We start from the raw sequence: 13,677 nt of genomic DNA, 5'->3' as shown, positions 1-13,677 counted from the left end.
CTTTGTGGTTCTATATGAATTTTAGCATTTTGTCTAGTTCTGTGAAAAATGACATTGAGACTTTGATAGAAATTAAATTGGTATAGCACTTTAGGTAGCATGAATATTTTAACAATATTTATTCTTCCAATCCAAATATACATATGCACACACACACACACACATATGTGTGTGTGTGTGTGTGTGTATTTGGCTGTTGTCCTAGATTAATTAATTTTAGAGACCAGGTCTTTCTGTGTTGGCTAGGCTAGAGTGCAGTTGTGTAATCACAGCTCACTATATCTTCACATTCCTTGGCTCAAGTGATCCTCTTGCCTCAGACTCCTGAGTACCTGGGATTACAGGTATAAGCCACTGTACCCAGCCTCCAGATTTAAGGAAAATATTAAGTTAGGTTGGTGCAAAAGTAATCACAATTTTTCCCATTAAAATAATGGCATCGCTTCTCGGCCATTTGGCTAAGACCAAGTGTAAAAGTAATGGCAACAATTTAATAACTCACATAATTAAAAGTAATGGCAAAAACCATGATTACTTTTGCAGCAACCAAATAGCACAACAGAAAGATTCATACGGCTCCACATGGTGTTTTAGAATTCATCCCAATTACAGGCTGAGTGACCTGGAGTTGGGCACACTACCAAAACCCAAAAGCTTCAGCATTTCCTTAATGTCAGCATCTACTTTAATGACTTCCTGATCCAGGACTGAGACCTCAGGAACATCATTAGTTCTCTCTCTCCTCCTCCTCCTCCTGCAGCTTGATGGAGATAACCTGTGAATCTGGGCCTCTGAATCTGCTTCATCAGATGTGTGATATAGCCTGCTATCTTGCTGCAGAGCTCCTTGCTGGGAGTAATGGTGATCTTCTTGCACACATACTTGTTCATGTAGAGTCATTGCCCAGGTAGTACTTCTTAATGATGACCCAGGCCACCTTCTTCAGGATTTTAGTGCAAATGTGGCCCCTATTGGCAGGTATTTGATAAAAAGAGTATAATATATTTTGAAATCACAAAGTGTCAGCTGGAGTGGCTCACACCTGTGATCCCAGCACTTGGGGAGGCTGAAGCGGGAGGACAGCTTGAGCCTAGGAGTTTGAGACCAGCCTGGGCAACATGGCAAAACCCTGTCTCTACAAAAAATACAAAAATTAGCCCAGCATAGTGGCATGTGCCTAAAGTCCCACCTACTCAGAAGGCTGAGGTAGGAGGATCACTTGAGGCCAGGAGACTGAGGCTGCAGTGAGTCATGAATGAGCCACTGCTTTCCAGCCTGGGTGATAGAGTGAGACCCTGTCCTAAAAAAAAAAAAAAAAGTTTATTCTTAAAGTATTTTTCTTTTTGATGTTATTATAAATGGGATTCTCTTAATTTTCTTTTTGTATAATTCATTGTAATGGATAGAAGCACAACTGATTTCAACATATTGAACTTGTATCCTGTAACTTTGTTGCATTTTTTTCTTAGTTCTAACAGTTTTTTGTTGAAATCTATAGGGTTTTCTACATAAAAGATTATGTCATCTGCAAACAGATAATTTAACTTATTTCTGATTTGAATGATTTATTTATGTATTTATTTGCCTAACTGCTCTATCTAGGACTTCAAGTATCATGTTGAATAGAAGTTGTGATAATGGGCATCTGTGCCTTATTCCAAATCTTAGAGGAAATGCATTTTCACCATTGAGTACAATGTTAGCTATGGACTTATCTATTGTGGTTTGTATTACATTAAGTTCCTTCTATGTCTAATTTGTTGAAAGAGGTTTTTTTAGTCATGAGAGGTATTGAATTTTTTCAAGTGCTTTTTCTGCATTTGCTCAGATGATTATGTGCTGTTTCTTCTTTGTTCTGTTAATGTGGCATATCACATTGATTGATTTGTGTATATTGAACCATCCTTGCTTCCCAGCAATAAATCCTATTTGATCATGGTGTATAATCTGCTTACTGACAATCTTATTTGTTATTGGTCTGTTTAGGCTATTTCTTCTTAATCCATTCTTGGTAGAATGTATCCATTTCTTCTAGGTCATCGAATTTGTTGGCATATAATTGGTCTTTGTAGTTCCTTACGATTCTTTTTATTTAGAAAAATTGGATAGAATAGTCTACATATCTCTTAGGTCCATTTAGTCTTTATGCTATGTAAGTCTGCTGTTCCTGTATTGATTTTCTTTGTTTTCTGTTTTTTTTCTTTTTTAAGATGGAGCTTTGCTCTTGTTGCCCAGGCTGGAGTGCAATGGCGTAATCTTGGCTCAATGCAACCTTTGCCTCCAGGGTTCAAGCAATTCTCCTGCCTCAGCCTCCTGAGTAGCTGGGATTACAGGCATGTGCCACCACGCCCGGCCAATTTTATACTTTTAGTAGAGACAAGATTTTTCCATGTTGGTCAGTCTGGTCTCAAACTCCCGACCTCAGGTGATCCACTACCTTGGCCTCTCAGAGTGCTAGGATTACAGGTGTGAGCCACTGTCCTGGCCTCTGTATTGATTTTCTGTCTGGATGATCTGTCTATTGTTGTAAGTAGGATATTTGTGTCTCCTGCAATTACTGTATTGCTATTTTCCCTTAAGATCTATCAATTTTTGCTTTATATATTTAGATGGTTTGCTGTTGGGTGTGTGTGTATTTATAATTATTTCTTTCTACTGAATTAACCCTTTTATAATTAAATAATGACTTTTTCACTTGTGACAGTCATTTTACTTAGAGTCTATTTTGTATGATGGAAGTATAGCCACCTCTGCTCTCTTTCAGTTACTGTTGTCATGGAATACCTTTTCTCATCCCTCACTTTTATCCTTGGGTGTCCTTAAATCTAAAGTGAAGATCTTGTTTTCTGTTTTGTAGCTTTCTTGTCTTTATCCTTGTATGTCCTTAAATCTAAAGTGAGGATCTTGTAGACAGCATATAGTTGGATCATACTTTCTATTCTACTCAGCCACTCTAACTCTTTTCATTGGTTAATTTTTTTTTTTTTTTTTTTTTTAAGATGGTATTTTGCTCTTGTTTTCCAGGCTGGAGTGCAATGGTGCAATCTCGGCTCACTGCAACCTCCACCTCCCAGGATTAAGTGATTGTCCTGCCTCAGTCTCCCAAGTAGCTGGGATTACAGGTATATGCCACCATATCCAGCTAATTTTTTTGTATTTAGTAGAGATGTAGTTTCACCATGTTGGTCAGGCTGGTCTGGAACTCCTGACCTCAGGTGATCCACCCACCTCAACCTCCCAAAGCGCTGGGATTACAGGCATGAGCCACTCCACCCAACTCTCACTGGTTAATCTGTCTGCATTTAAGTAATTATTGATAGTTGAGGACTTACTGTCCCTATTTTGTTGTTTTCTATTTTGTAGTTCTCTTGTAGTAATATACTTTGATTCTTTTTTTTTGTATCTACTACAGGGGGATATGTGTGTGGGGGGGTTTTATCATAAGGCTTACCTAAAACTTCTTATGATTATACCAGTCTGGTATATTCTATATTTGTCCATTTCTTTACCCTTATCAGTGAAATTTATTTTGTATATGTTCATGTTACTTTTTTTTTTTTTTTTTTGGAGACGGAGTTTCACTCTTGTTACCCAGGCTGGAGTGCAATGGCACAATCTCGGCTCACCGCAACCTCCACCTCCTGGGTTCAGGCAATTCTCCTGCCTCAGCCTCCTGAGTAGCTGGATTACAGGCACGCACCACCATGCCCAGCTAATTTTTTGTATTTTTAGTACAGACGGGGTTTCACCATGTTGACCAGGATGGTCTCGATCTCTTGACCTTGTGATCCACCCACCTCGGCCTCCCAAAGTGCTGGGATTATAGGCGTGAGACACCGTGCCCGGCCTTTTTTTTTTTTTTTTGTCTTTTATGTTCATGTTACTTTTGTGAAGGTATCCTCATCTATAGATGGCTGTTAAATTACTGTTTCAATAGGAGCGTGAGGGCCAGAAACTCTTATTCTGTCATCTTGCTGATGTCATTCTGAAAATAATATTTAAAATATTTTTAAAATTTATTTATTTATGAGACAGGGGCTGACTCTATCAACCAGGCTGAAGTTCAGTGGCATAATCACAGCTCACTGCAGCCTTGACCTCCTGAGCTCAAGAGAACCTCCTTCCTCAGACTCCCAAGTAGCTAGGACTACAGGCATATACCACCACGCCTAGCTAATTTTTTTTTTTTTAATACAGACAAGATCTTGCTATGTTGTCCATACTGGTCTAGAACTCCTGGGCTCAAGAAACCCTTTCCCCTTGGCCTCCCAAAGTGTTGAGATTACATGTGTGAGCCACTAAGCACATATTTTAAATTCTAACTTTGGGAATCAACATATTCATCTTCTGTTTCAGTTTGGTGTCATTCAAATAGTTGATAATCTCATCATTATTTTTTGTATGCAACAATCTACTTTAAAAAGGAAATCCCAATTACAAGGCCTGGGAAGGACCTCATTTCATCCTAATAAAACGTCTCGGCTAGGCACGGTGGCTCACACCTGTAATCCCAGCACTTTGGGAGGTCAAGGTGGGTGGATCACGAGGTCAGGAGTTCAAGACCAGCCTGGCCAACACAGTGAAACCCCGTCTCTACTAAAACTACAAAAATTAGCCGGGTATGATCGTGCATGCCTTTAGTTCCAGCTACTCAGGAGGCTGAGGCAGGAGAATCACTTGAACCAAGGAGGTAGAAGTTGCAGTGAGCTGAGATTGCACCACTGCACTCTAGCTTAGGTAACAGTGTGAGACTTTGTCCTAAAACAAAAAACAACAAAAAAAAAACTCTAGGTTGATATCCACTAATCAATAAGTTCTTGGTATTGTTGATCAACCAATTTCTATTCTGCCTAAGTCTATCAGCTACTCTAAGCATCCACAAGGAAAAGTAGAATACCTTGTTGTAATCAAGGTAAAGTCCATAAATAAATTCTTCATTTCTCTACAACCATATCGGTAACCTGGTCAATGTAAAGTATTTGATTAGGATGATATATTTTTAAGCATTTTATGTTTGGTCCAAATGAACAACATTTTTTGTTTGATAACTTCTTTAATAAGTAGTTGGAAAATCTTGTTGGGGTTGACTGAAATATGCGGCTTAGTAATATACAATGCACAGAATACATCCTCTTGCTTGTGACATTTAAACATTCTCTCGTCTCAGATGTTTTTTCACATTTCATTTACAACTTTTCTAAGAGGTCAAAATATAATTTATCTGAGTCAGGTCTTAAAACTCACTTTAGGTTATTAAGATTTTCTCATACAATCTCTTTACCGAGCTTCATTTTCACATTTCTCTTACAAGTTATTCTGCCTTTTAAAATCAATAAATATTCTTTGCAGAAAACAGAAATTGAATTCACATTTCTTTCTATCTACCAACTCTGCATTAATCTCTTGTGTCATCAACCAATAAAACTAAAAAATAGATTGACTTCTACCTTCATAGTGAAATTTTTTTTTATCTTAGCATTTATCAAAGCTTCAGAGATCTTTAGGCTTTAAACTTTCTAAGGAGAAATGATTTGATTTCTCAGGCAGTATACAGTAGCCATGTACTACTGGTCTTCACGGTAGAATCAGTAACAGATCTGAAACAAATTGTAATAGACTAAAAGTGAGAAGAGATGTGAAGGTTGAAAACAGGTTCTGCCAATGGGAGATACTGACAGGAGACTGGAGGGCAGAAACTGGGAGGGAAGGAGAAGCTAGAATATTTCCCCTGTGTCCCCTCTTCATCCTACAGTGACGCTGGCAGTGGATTTACTTTCTCTGTGTCTCCAAAATGGCTGCTATGGCTTCAGTTTCTGCAGGATGACCCCAGTCCCTAGTGTAAAAGAAAAATTATACACTGGACACTTGTAAACATGGTAATATAGCCAAGGCACAGTGGCTCTTGCCTGTAATTCCAGCACTTTGGAAGGCTGAGGCAGGAGGATCCCTTGAACCCAAGAGTTCAAGAGCAGCCCTGATAGCATAGCAAGACTTTGCCTCTACAAAAATTTAAAAAAAAAAAAAAAAAAAAAATACTGGGAGCTGTGGCTCATGCCTGTAATCCCAGCACTTTTGGAGGCCAAAATGGGTGTATCACAAGGTCAGGAGTTCAAGACCAGCCTGACCAACATGGTGAAACCCCATATCTACTGAAAATATAAAAATTAGCTGGGCATGGTGGTGTGTGCCTGTAATCCCAGCTACTCAGGAGGCTGAGTCAGGAGAACTACTTGAACCCAGGAGGCAAAGGTTGCAGTGAGCCAAGATTGCATTACTGCACTCCAGCCTGGGCAACAGAGTGAAACACAGTCTCAAAAATTAATTAATTAATTAATTAAAATTTAAATTTAAAAAATTAGCCAGGCACGGTGGCAGGTGACTGTTGTCTCAGCTGCTCAGGAGGCTGAGATGGGGGGATCACTTGAGCCTGGGAGGTTGAGGCTGCAGTGAGCTGACACCACACCACTGCATTCCAGCCTGGGCAACAGAGCAAGACCCTGTCTCAATAAATAAATAAATATTTGTAAATGATAAGATAGATTTTATTCAAGCTACTGCAGCAGGGAAGAGAGATCTCAGTAAACAGCAGAACTCAATTCTGAATACAGCAAAGACAGCTGGGAATTTCTAGCCAACTAGATGAGCAAAGAGGCCACTAAATGGAAAATTACTAAGAGGAACTCAATTAGCCATCAAGAGTAGGGAATCCTGTTGAACCAGTTTAACAGGATTTTTACTTAAAGCAGACCAAATATTTAGATACTGAAAGTGAGGGATGAGGAATTTCATCAGATATCAAAGGGGGAAGGATTCTTGCAAAACTGCCTTAACAAGATGCTTGAAAAACTGGGCTCTGTAGGCCAAGTACACGGAAAGCCAAGCTTGAGGCCTAGTTAAGAGGAGAGTTTCAGTAATATTGCCCTTGTTCCTCCAGCACTGGAGTTGTTTATGCTGTTGGTAATTGCTTCATGCTGTTGATAATCTCTGAGTTGCATCACCAGCCTTTGGTTCTCAACTCTTCCGTCATTTTTGTAGTCAATTGCCTGCACTGAATTCATTCTATTGTTTTGCCGTTGTTATACTTGTCCGTGAAGTACAAAATACATATAGAAGAATACAATATCTTAAGTCTACTGGCCTGGCATGGTGGCTCACACCTGTAATCCCAGCCCTTGGGAGGCCAAAGAGGAGGATCACCTGAGGACAGGCATGCACGACCAGCCTGGCCAACAGGATGAAACCCATCTCTACCAAAAATACAAAAATTAGCCAGGCATAGTGGTGGGCACCCATAATCCCAGCTCCTCGGGAGGCCGAGGCTGGAGAATCGCTTGAACCCAGAAGGCGAAGGTTGCAGTGAGCCAAGATTGTGCCGCTGCATTCCAGCCTGGGCGACAGAGCAAAACTCTGTCTCAAAAACAAAAACAAACAAAAATCTTAAGTCTACAGATTAATGGGTTTTCACAAAGTGAAAACATGCCCATGCCCATGTAATTACCACACAGATCAAGAACCACAACATTCAGTAAGAAGTTCAGAAGCCAGCTGGGTACAATGGCACATGCCTATAATCCCAGCTACTTCAGAGGCAGAGGTGAAAGAATCACTGAAGCCCAGGAATTCAAGGTCACTGTAACTTGATCATGCCTATGAATAGCCACAGCACTACAGCCTGGGCAACATACTGAGATTAATATACCAGAAACTCCTGGCTTATCTCTTCTAGTCCCAACTCTGCTAAGCCTATCCTTCTAAGGTTATAAATTACTTCACCTATGTTTATATTTTAGAAAAATACAGGTACTTTTTAATGTCTGACTTAAAATTTATAATTATTATATGTTTTTGTAGTCTCCTCATTCTAATTGCTGTATATAGTGCACCATTATATGAACCCACCATTTATACATTCTATGAATCATGACTATTTGAATAGTTTCCAGGTTGAAGTTTGAAGAGTGCTGCTATAAACATTCTGTACATTCCATTTGATGAACATAGTATACCTTTCTCTGGGTGTACACATTTAGAAGTGTAACTGCATAGATTTGTATATGTGCTAGTATATACTCCAGTTTTAACAAAAGCCTTTACCAAATTACACTCCCATCAGCAGTGATAAGAATTACAATTGCCGCCAGGTGCAGTGACTCATGCTTATAATCCTAGCACTTTGGGAGGCCTAGGTGGGCAGATCACTTGAGCCTGGCACATTATTAGAATCTCATTCAGTCATGAATAGGTGCGGTGGCTCATGACTGTAATCCCAGCACTTTGGGACGCCAAGGTGGGAGGATCACTTGAGCCCAGGAGTTCAAGACCAGCCTGGCCAACACAGCAAGATCCTGTCCCTATGAAAAATAAAAAAAATAGCCAGGTGTGGTGGCACACACCTGTGATCCCAGCCACTCAAGAGGCTGAGGTGAGAAGATTGCTTAAGCCTAAGAGGTTGAAGCTGCAGTGAGCCGTGATCTGGCACACTCCACCCTGGGCAACAGAACAAGACCCTGTTTCAAAAATATATATATGTACAGCTGGGCACAGTGGCTCACGCCTGTAATCCCAGCACTTTGGGAGGCAGAAACGGGTGGATCACCTGAGGACAGTTAACCAGCCTGGCCAACATGGCAAAACCCCATCTCTATTAAAAATATAAAAATTAGCCAGGTGTGGTGGCATGTACCTGTAGTCCCAGCTACTCAAGAAGCTGACGCAGGAGAACTGGAACCTTGGGGGCGGAAGTTGCAGTGAGCTGAGATTGCGCCACTGCACTCCAGCCTGGGTTACGGAGTGAGACTCCATCTCAAAAATATATACATATTACAAAAGATGCAAATGAAGAGATGCATAGGGCAAGTTACAGGGGAAGCGTTCAGAGCTCACTTGCCCTACCCAGGAGTGCCATCCACCAGGAACCACCATGTGTTCAGTTATTCAGAAGCTCCCTGAACCCTGCCCTTTTGGGTTTTTATGAAAGCTTCATTATGTAGGCATGATTGATTAAACCATTAGCCATTAGTAATCAACTTAATTTTCTGCCCCCTTCCCTCCCCAGAGTAGGGGGATGGGGTGAAAGTTCCAACACTGTAATCCTGCCTTAGTGTTTTTGGTAACCAGCCCTCATCCTGAAGCTACCTAGGAATTGCCAGGATTACTCGACTCATTAGCATACAAAAGACATTTATCACAGATTGCAAGGATTTTAGGAGTTGCAGGATAGGAGATGGGTATGTAGACCAAATGTATATTTCACAATGTCACAGTCCACCCCCAGTATTCAAACACAGATCCCTTGCAGCACAAGGATATACAACCCAAAAGACACTGGAACATTATCAGAATTTCATTCAGTCATGAATAGTTAGTGCAGGCCAGATGCAGTGGCTCATACCTGTAATCCCAGCACTCTGGGACACCAAGGTGGGAGGATCACTTGAGCCCAGGAGTTCAAGACCAGCCTGGGCAACATAGCAAGACCTCATCTTTACTAAAAATTTAAAAATTAGCCAGGTGTGGTGGTGTGTACCTATAGTCCTAGCTACTTGGGAGGCTGAAGTGGGAGGATTGCTTGAGACTGAGAGTTTGAAGTTGCCATGAGCTATGATCTCACCACTGCACTCCAGCCTGGGTGACAGAGTAAGACCCTGTCTTAAAAAAAATGTCCAGTTTGCCATCATATTGTATGAATACGTCTCCTAAGCAAGGCCTGGTGTGAGGTCACTGAGGTTTGCAGCTTTCCACTGATTTTGTCAAGTCCCAAAAGCAGGAGTGGTCTCAGCAAACATATAGCTCCCCACTTTCAAGCATCTAGTATAACTGAGCTAAGAGACAATGTCACCTCTTATTCTGAGCCTCTTTCAAGGTGTAAACGTGATACTGGATCTCCCTCAATTCTTAAACTATTTATTCACTTATTTACCCTCAGTTCCTATTGTTTCTTCTTGCCATTAATACCCAAACATTTTCACCTTTGGAAGCTGTCGTTACAATCGAGACCAGCTGCTGTGCTGAAAAGACCTCCCACTCAGTCAATTTCCATTCATATAGGGTAAGATGCAGAACTAGCAGGCTGTTGTTCCCACGGTTCAATATAGCTGCATTAACTGTATGAAAATTTTTTCTCATTCTTGTCGCCCAGGCAGGAGTGCAATGGCATAATCTCAACTCCCTGCAATCTCTGCCTCCTGGGTACAAGTGATTCTCCTGCCTCAGCCTCTCAAGTAACTGGGATTATAGGTGTGTGCCACCACACCTGGCTAATTTTTGTATTTTTAGTACAGACAGGGTTTCACCATGTTGGCCAGGCTGGTCTCGAACTCCTGACCTCAGGTGATCCCCTCCCCCCCGCCTCAGCCTCCCAAATATGCTGGTATTACAGGTGTGAGCCACCACGTCCAGCCCTAGACAACCAATGTTTTCTTTTTTTTATTAACCACTAGACCCTCAGGGAGACAACCAATGTTTGTTATTGTTGTTTTAATAAAGAAAAGGAATTTATTTCCTATAGTTTGGGAGACTGAGAAGTCCAAGTTCTAGGGGCTACATCTGGTGAGAGCCTTCATGCTGGTGGAGATTCTCTGCAGAGTTCTAAGTTGATGCAGGGCATCATGTGGCAGGGGTGCTGAGTATGCTAATGTGTTCGCATCTCTCTTCCTCTTTTTTTTTTTTTTTAATGGAGTCTCACTCTGTCATCCACGTTGGAGTGCAGTGGTGCAATCTTACTACAACCTCTGCCTCTCGGATTCAGGCTATTCTCCTATCTCAGCCTCCTAAGTAGCTGGGACTACAGGTATATACCACCATGCCCAGATAATTTTTTGTATTTGTTTGTAGAGACGAGGTTTTGCCACGTTGTCCAGGCTGGTTTTGAACTCCTGGGCTCAAGCAATCTGCCCACCTCAGCCTCCTAAAATGCTGAGATTACAGGGGTGAACCACGGTGCCCAGACTCTTTTTTTATTTAACTTTTAAGTTCAGGGGTACATGTGCAGATTTGTTATATAGGTAAACTTGTGTCATAGGGGTTTGTTGAACAGATTATTTCAAAACCCAGGTATTAAGCCTAGTACCCATTAGTTATTTTTCTTGATTCTCTTTCTCCTTCCACCATCCACCCTCTGATAGGCTTCAGTGCATGTTGACAACCAATGCGTTAATTGCCAGTTTGACTTCTCTATCAAACCACTACTCTGAGGAGGATATCTCTGCCCTTTCCTGGGCATTATGTACAATATGTTCTTTGGTCTGAAGAAGTGATTTTTGGTCATTCAAATCCAGGCAGTATCTTTGGTTCTGTGTTTTTATTATGATTATTATAAAACATAGCTACTCACTTCCTGAACTCAGGTGTCCACCTCAAGGAAGCCCACAGAGATACGTGCTGTCAGTTCTAGTCGCCTTCTAAACCTGGAACCATTAGCTCTTCTAATGGTCATCAATGGGTCCTGCTTAAATGCACTCCTCAAATTTTCATAGGACCATGATCCACATGGGTATTCTTTAAATAGACCAGGGTTCCATTGCTCTCCTGCCTGACCATGTGGCCCAGCCACTGGCCAATGCCCATGAGCCAACAAACCCAAACACAGGAGATTTACCACTGTTCTGTGTTTCAGCATGCAATTCAGCCCATCAAGCTGGTCTGTTTTTACCTTCTTCAATCAGAGTGGCATCCTTCCAAATAGGATGTTGCTTATTCACCTTCAAACTGCTGCTGGACGTGGTGACTCACGCCTGTAATCACAGCACTTTGGGAAACCGAGGCGGGCAGATCACCTGAGGTTGGGAGATCAAGACCAGCCTGACCAACAGGGAGAAACCCTGTCTCTACTAAAATTACAAAATTAGCCGGGCATGGTGGCACAAGTCTGAAATCCCAGCTACTCTGGAGGCTGAGGCAGGAGAACTGCTTGAACCTTGGAGCTGGAGGTTATGGTGAGCTGAGATTGTGCCATTACATTCCAACCTGGACAACAAGAGTGAAACTCTGTCAGAAAGAAAGAAAGGAGAGAGAGAGAGAGTGAGAGAGAGAAAGAAAGAAACTGCCATCCATAAGCCAGGCAGCTCTGTCTCAGTTGGTTAAGAGCTGCTTATAGGGCACTGTAGAATCCGACAGCTCCTCACCCAGTTCCACAGTTCCAGAGTTAGTCCTAGGGGAAAGAAGCTCCCTGATCATGAGTGTTTCTTACTTGCAATCACCAGATAACATGATCTTACATAAAACACTTGTTTTTATTATGGAGGCCTTCTGGGAACTGTCATCCCATTAGAGGGTTTCTCTGACATCCTAGACATTATAGCTCTTTCAGGTTTCAAAGTCATGTTATGTTCTTCAGTGGCAGGGGTAGCTCCAATTAATGTCCCATAACAAGGTAATAAGGGCACACCAGTAGAAATTCTCTAGTCCAAAGTCCCAGTAATTATTATTGGAAGGCACTCACAGGATTTTTCTGTAAGACCCAGTAAATGTTCCACACAGGATACCAAATGAAGAATTTGCCCAACCAGCACTCCAGCTTCTGTTCTGCATTGTGTAGGCCTGAGCATTCTTACTGGTTCCCATTAGTGTTACAGTCTCACCAGTGCACACAATGTAGCAGTCTCTCGTTGTTTGAGGAATCACCTAAAGTTCTTTGTCTCACAACCATGAAAATTAAGGAGCATGGACACTAAAGATGAAGTTGAAGCAAAAGTTTAATAAGCAAAAGAAGAAACCTCTCCACTGAGGAAAAAGGGCCCAAAAGAGGTTTGCCATTTTTACAATTGAATGCAAATGCTTTCATCAAAAAAATGAGGGCTGGGTGTCTTATTTGCATGAGCTGCAAATTTCTGGTAGCTCCACCCCATCTCGTAATGCGCACATGAGCCCTTAGCTTGAGTTACTCCATATTACTCTGTTCCCCTTTACTGCGCATGTGTAAGGAGACAGAATTTTCCATTGTGGGCATGTCTGGGCAAGTCAACTGTGTAGCCTTTCTTATCTGTGCGGCTGTGGCCATGTCTCAGGCAAGGCCCTTGTGCAAGTTCCCTTATCTGTGCCTGCAGCTTGGTTTTCCAGGCTGTTCTTTTGTTTGAAATAATTCAACCGAGGACTCACCCTAACTGCCTGCCTGACCAGTTTCTTCCTTTCTCCTCTCTCATTAGTATATCCTATTAATATTGCTAAAGGGCAGATTTACATGCCTTCTGTCTACAGTACTAAGTACAAGAAACACTTCCCAGTTAGATACAAAGTCCATTCCCATAATAGAATCAGGTAAAAGAAATGCATCCACTTCACATGAAGCATGTTCAAATATAACAACTCCCTTATGAACTTTTATCTTAAATCCATTAACCCTTACTTTTCTCACTGTAGCCCCCACTGGATGTTATCAATAGGTTTTGGCTTTATGATACTAGGTAAGGGAATGTTCCCCTAGACATAATTTAAAAACAAAATCCTATCAACACTTTCATTTTTACATTCTAATCTCAGGAACTTCTCTGTCCCTGGACCATTTTATCGTCTCTCATGCAAAAGACTCTGTGTCTCCTTGAGCCCTTTTATCAATCTTTATCTTAATTCATTTCCCTAACTATTGCCCTAAGCAATATCAGATTAGATTTCTCATTGTAATCTCTGCCTTCAGACTCCAAATTTCTCCAAATTGAGGTAAATACAACAAACCTATATGGA

At 41.3% G+C, this 13,677-nt stretch overlaps 1 pseudogene; it reads right to left on the bottom strand.

Annotated features, from left to right (window-relative positions):
- Window positions 1–568: 568 nt before the first annotated feature.
- The window catches only part of LOC135276807 (small ribosomal subunit protein eS17-like), a 30,706-nt pseudogene continuing 17,597 nt past the window's right edge, over window positions 569–13,677 (bottom strand).

Source organism: Aotus nancymaae, unplaced genomic scaffold (genome assembly GCF_030222135.1).
Source record: "Aotus nancymaae isolate 86718 unplaced genomic scaffold, 86718_ANA_hifiasm-v0.15.2.pri h1tg000002l, whole genome shotgun sequence".
NCBI classification, from domain to species: Eukaryota; Metazoa; Chordata; class Mammalia; order Primates; family Aotidae; genus Aotus; species Aotus nancymaae.
This window is presented reverse-complemented; position numbering and strand designations above follow the sequence as displayed.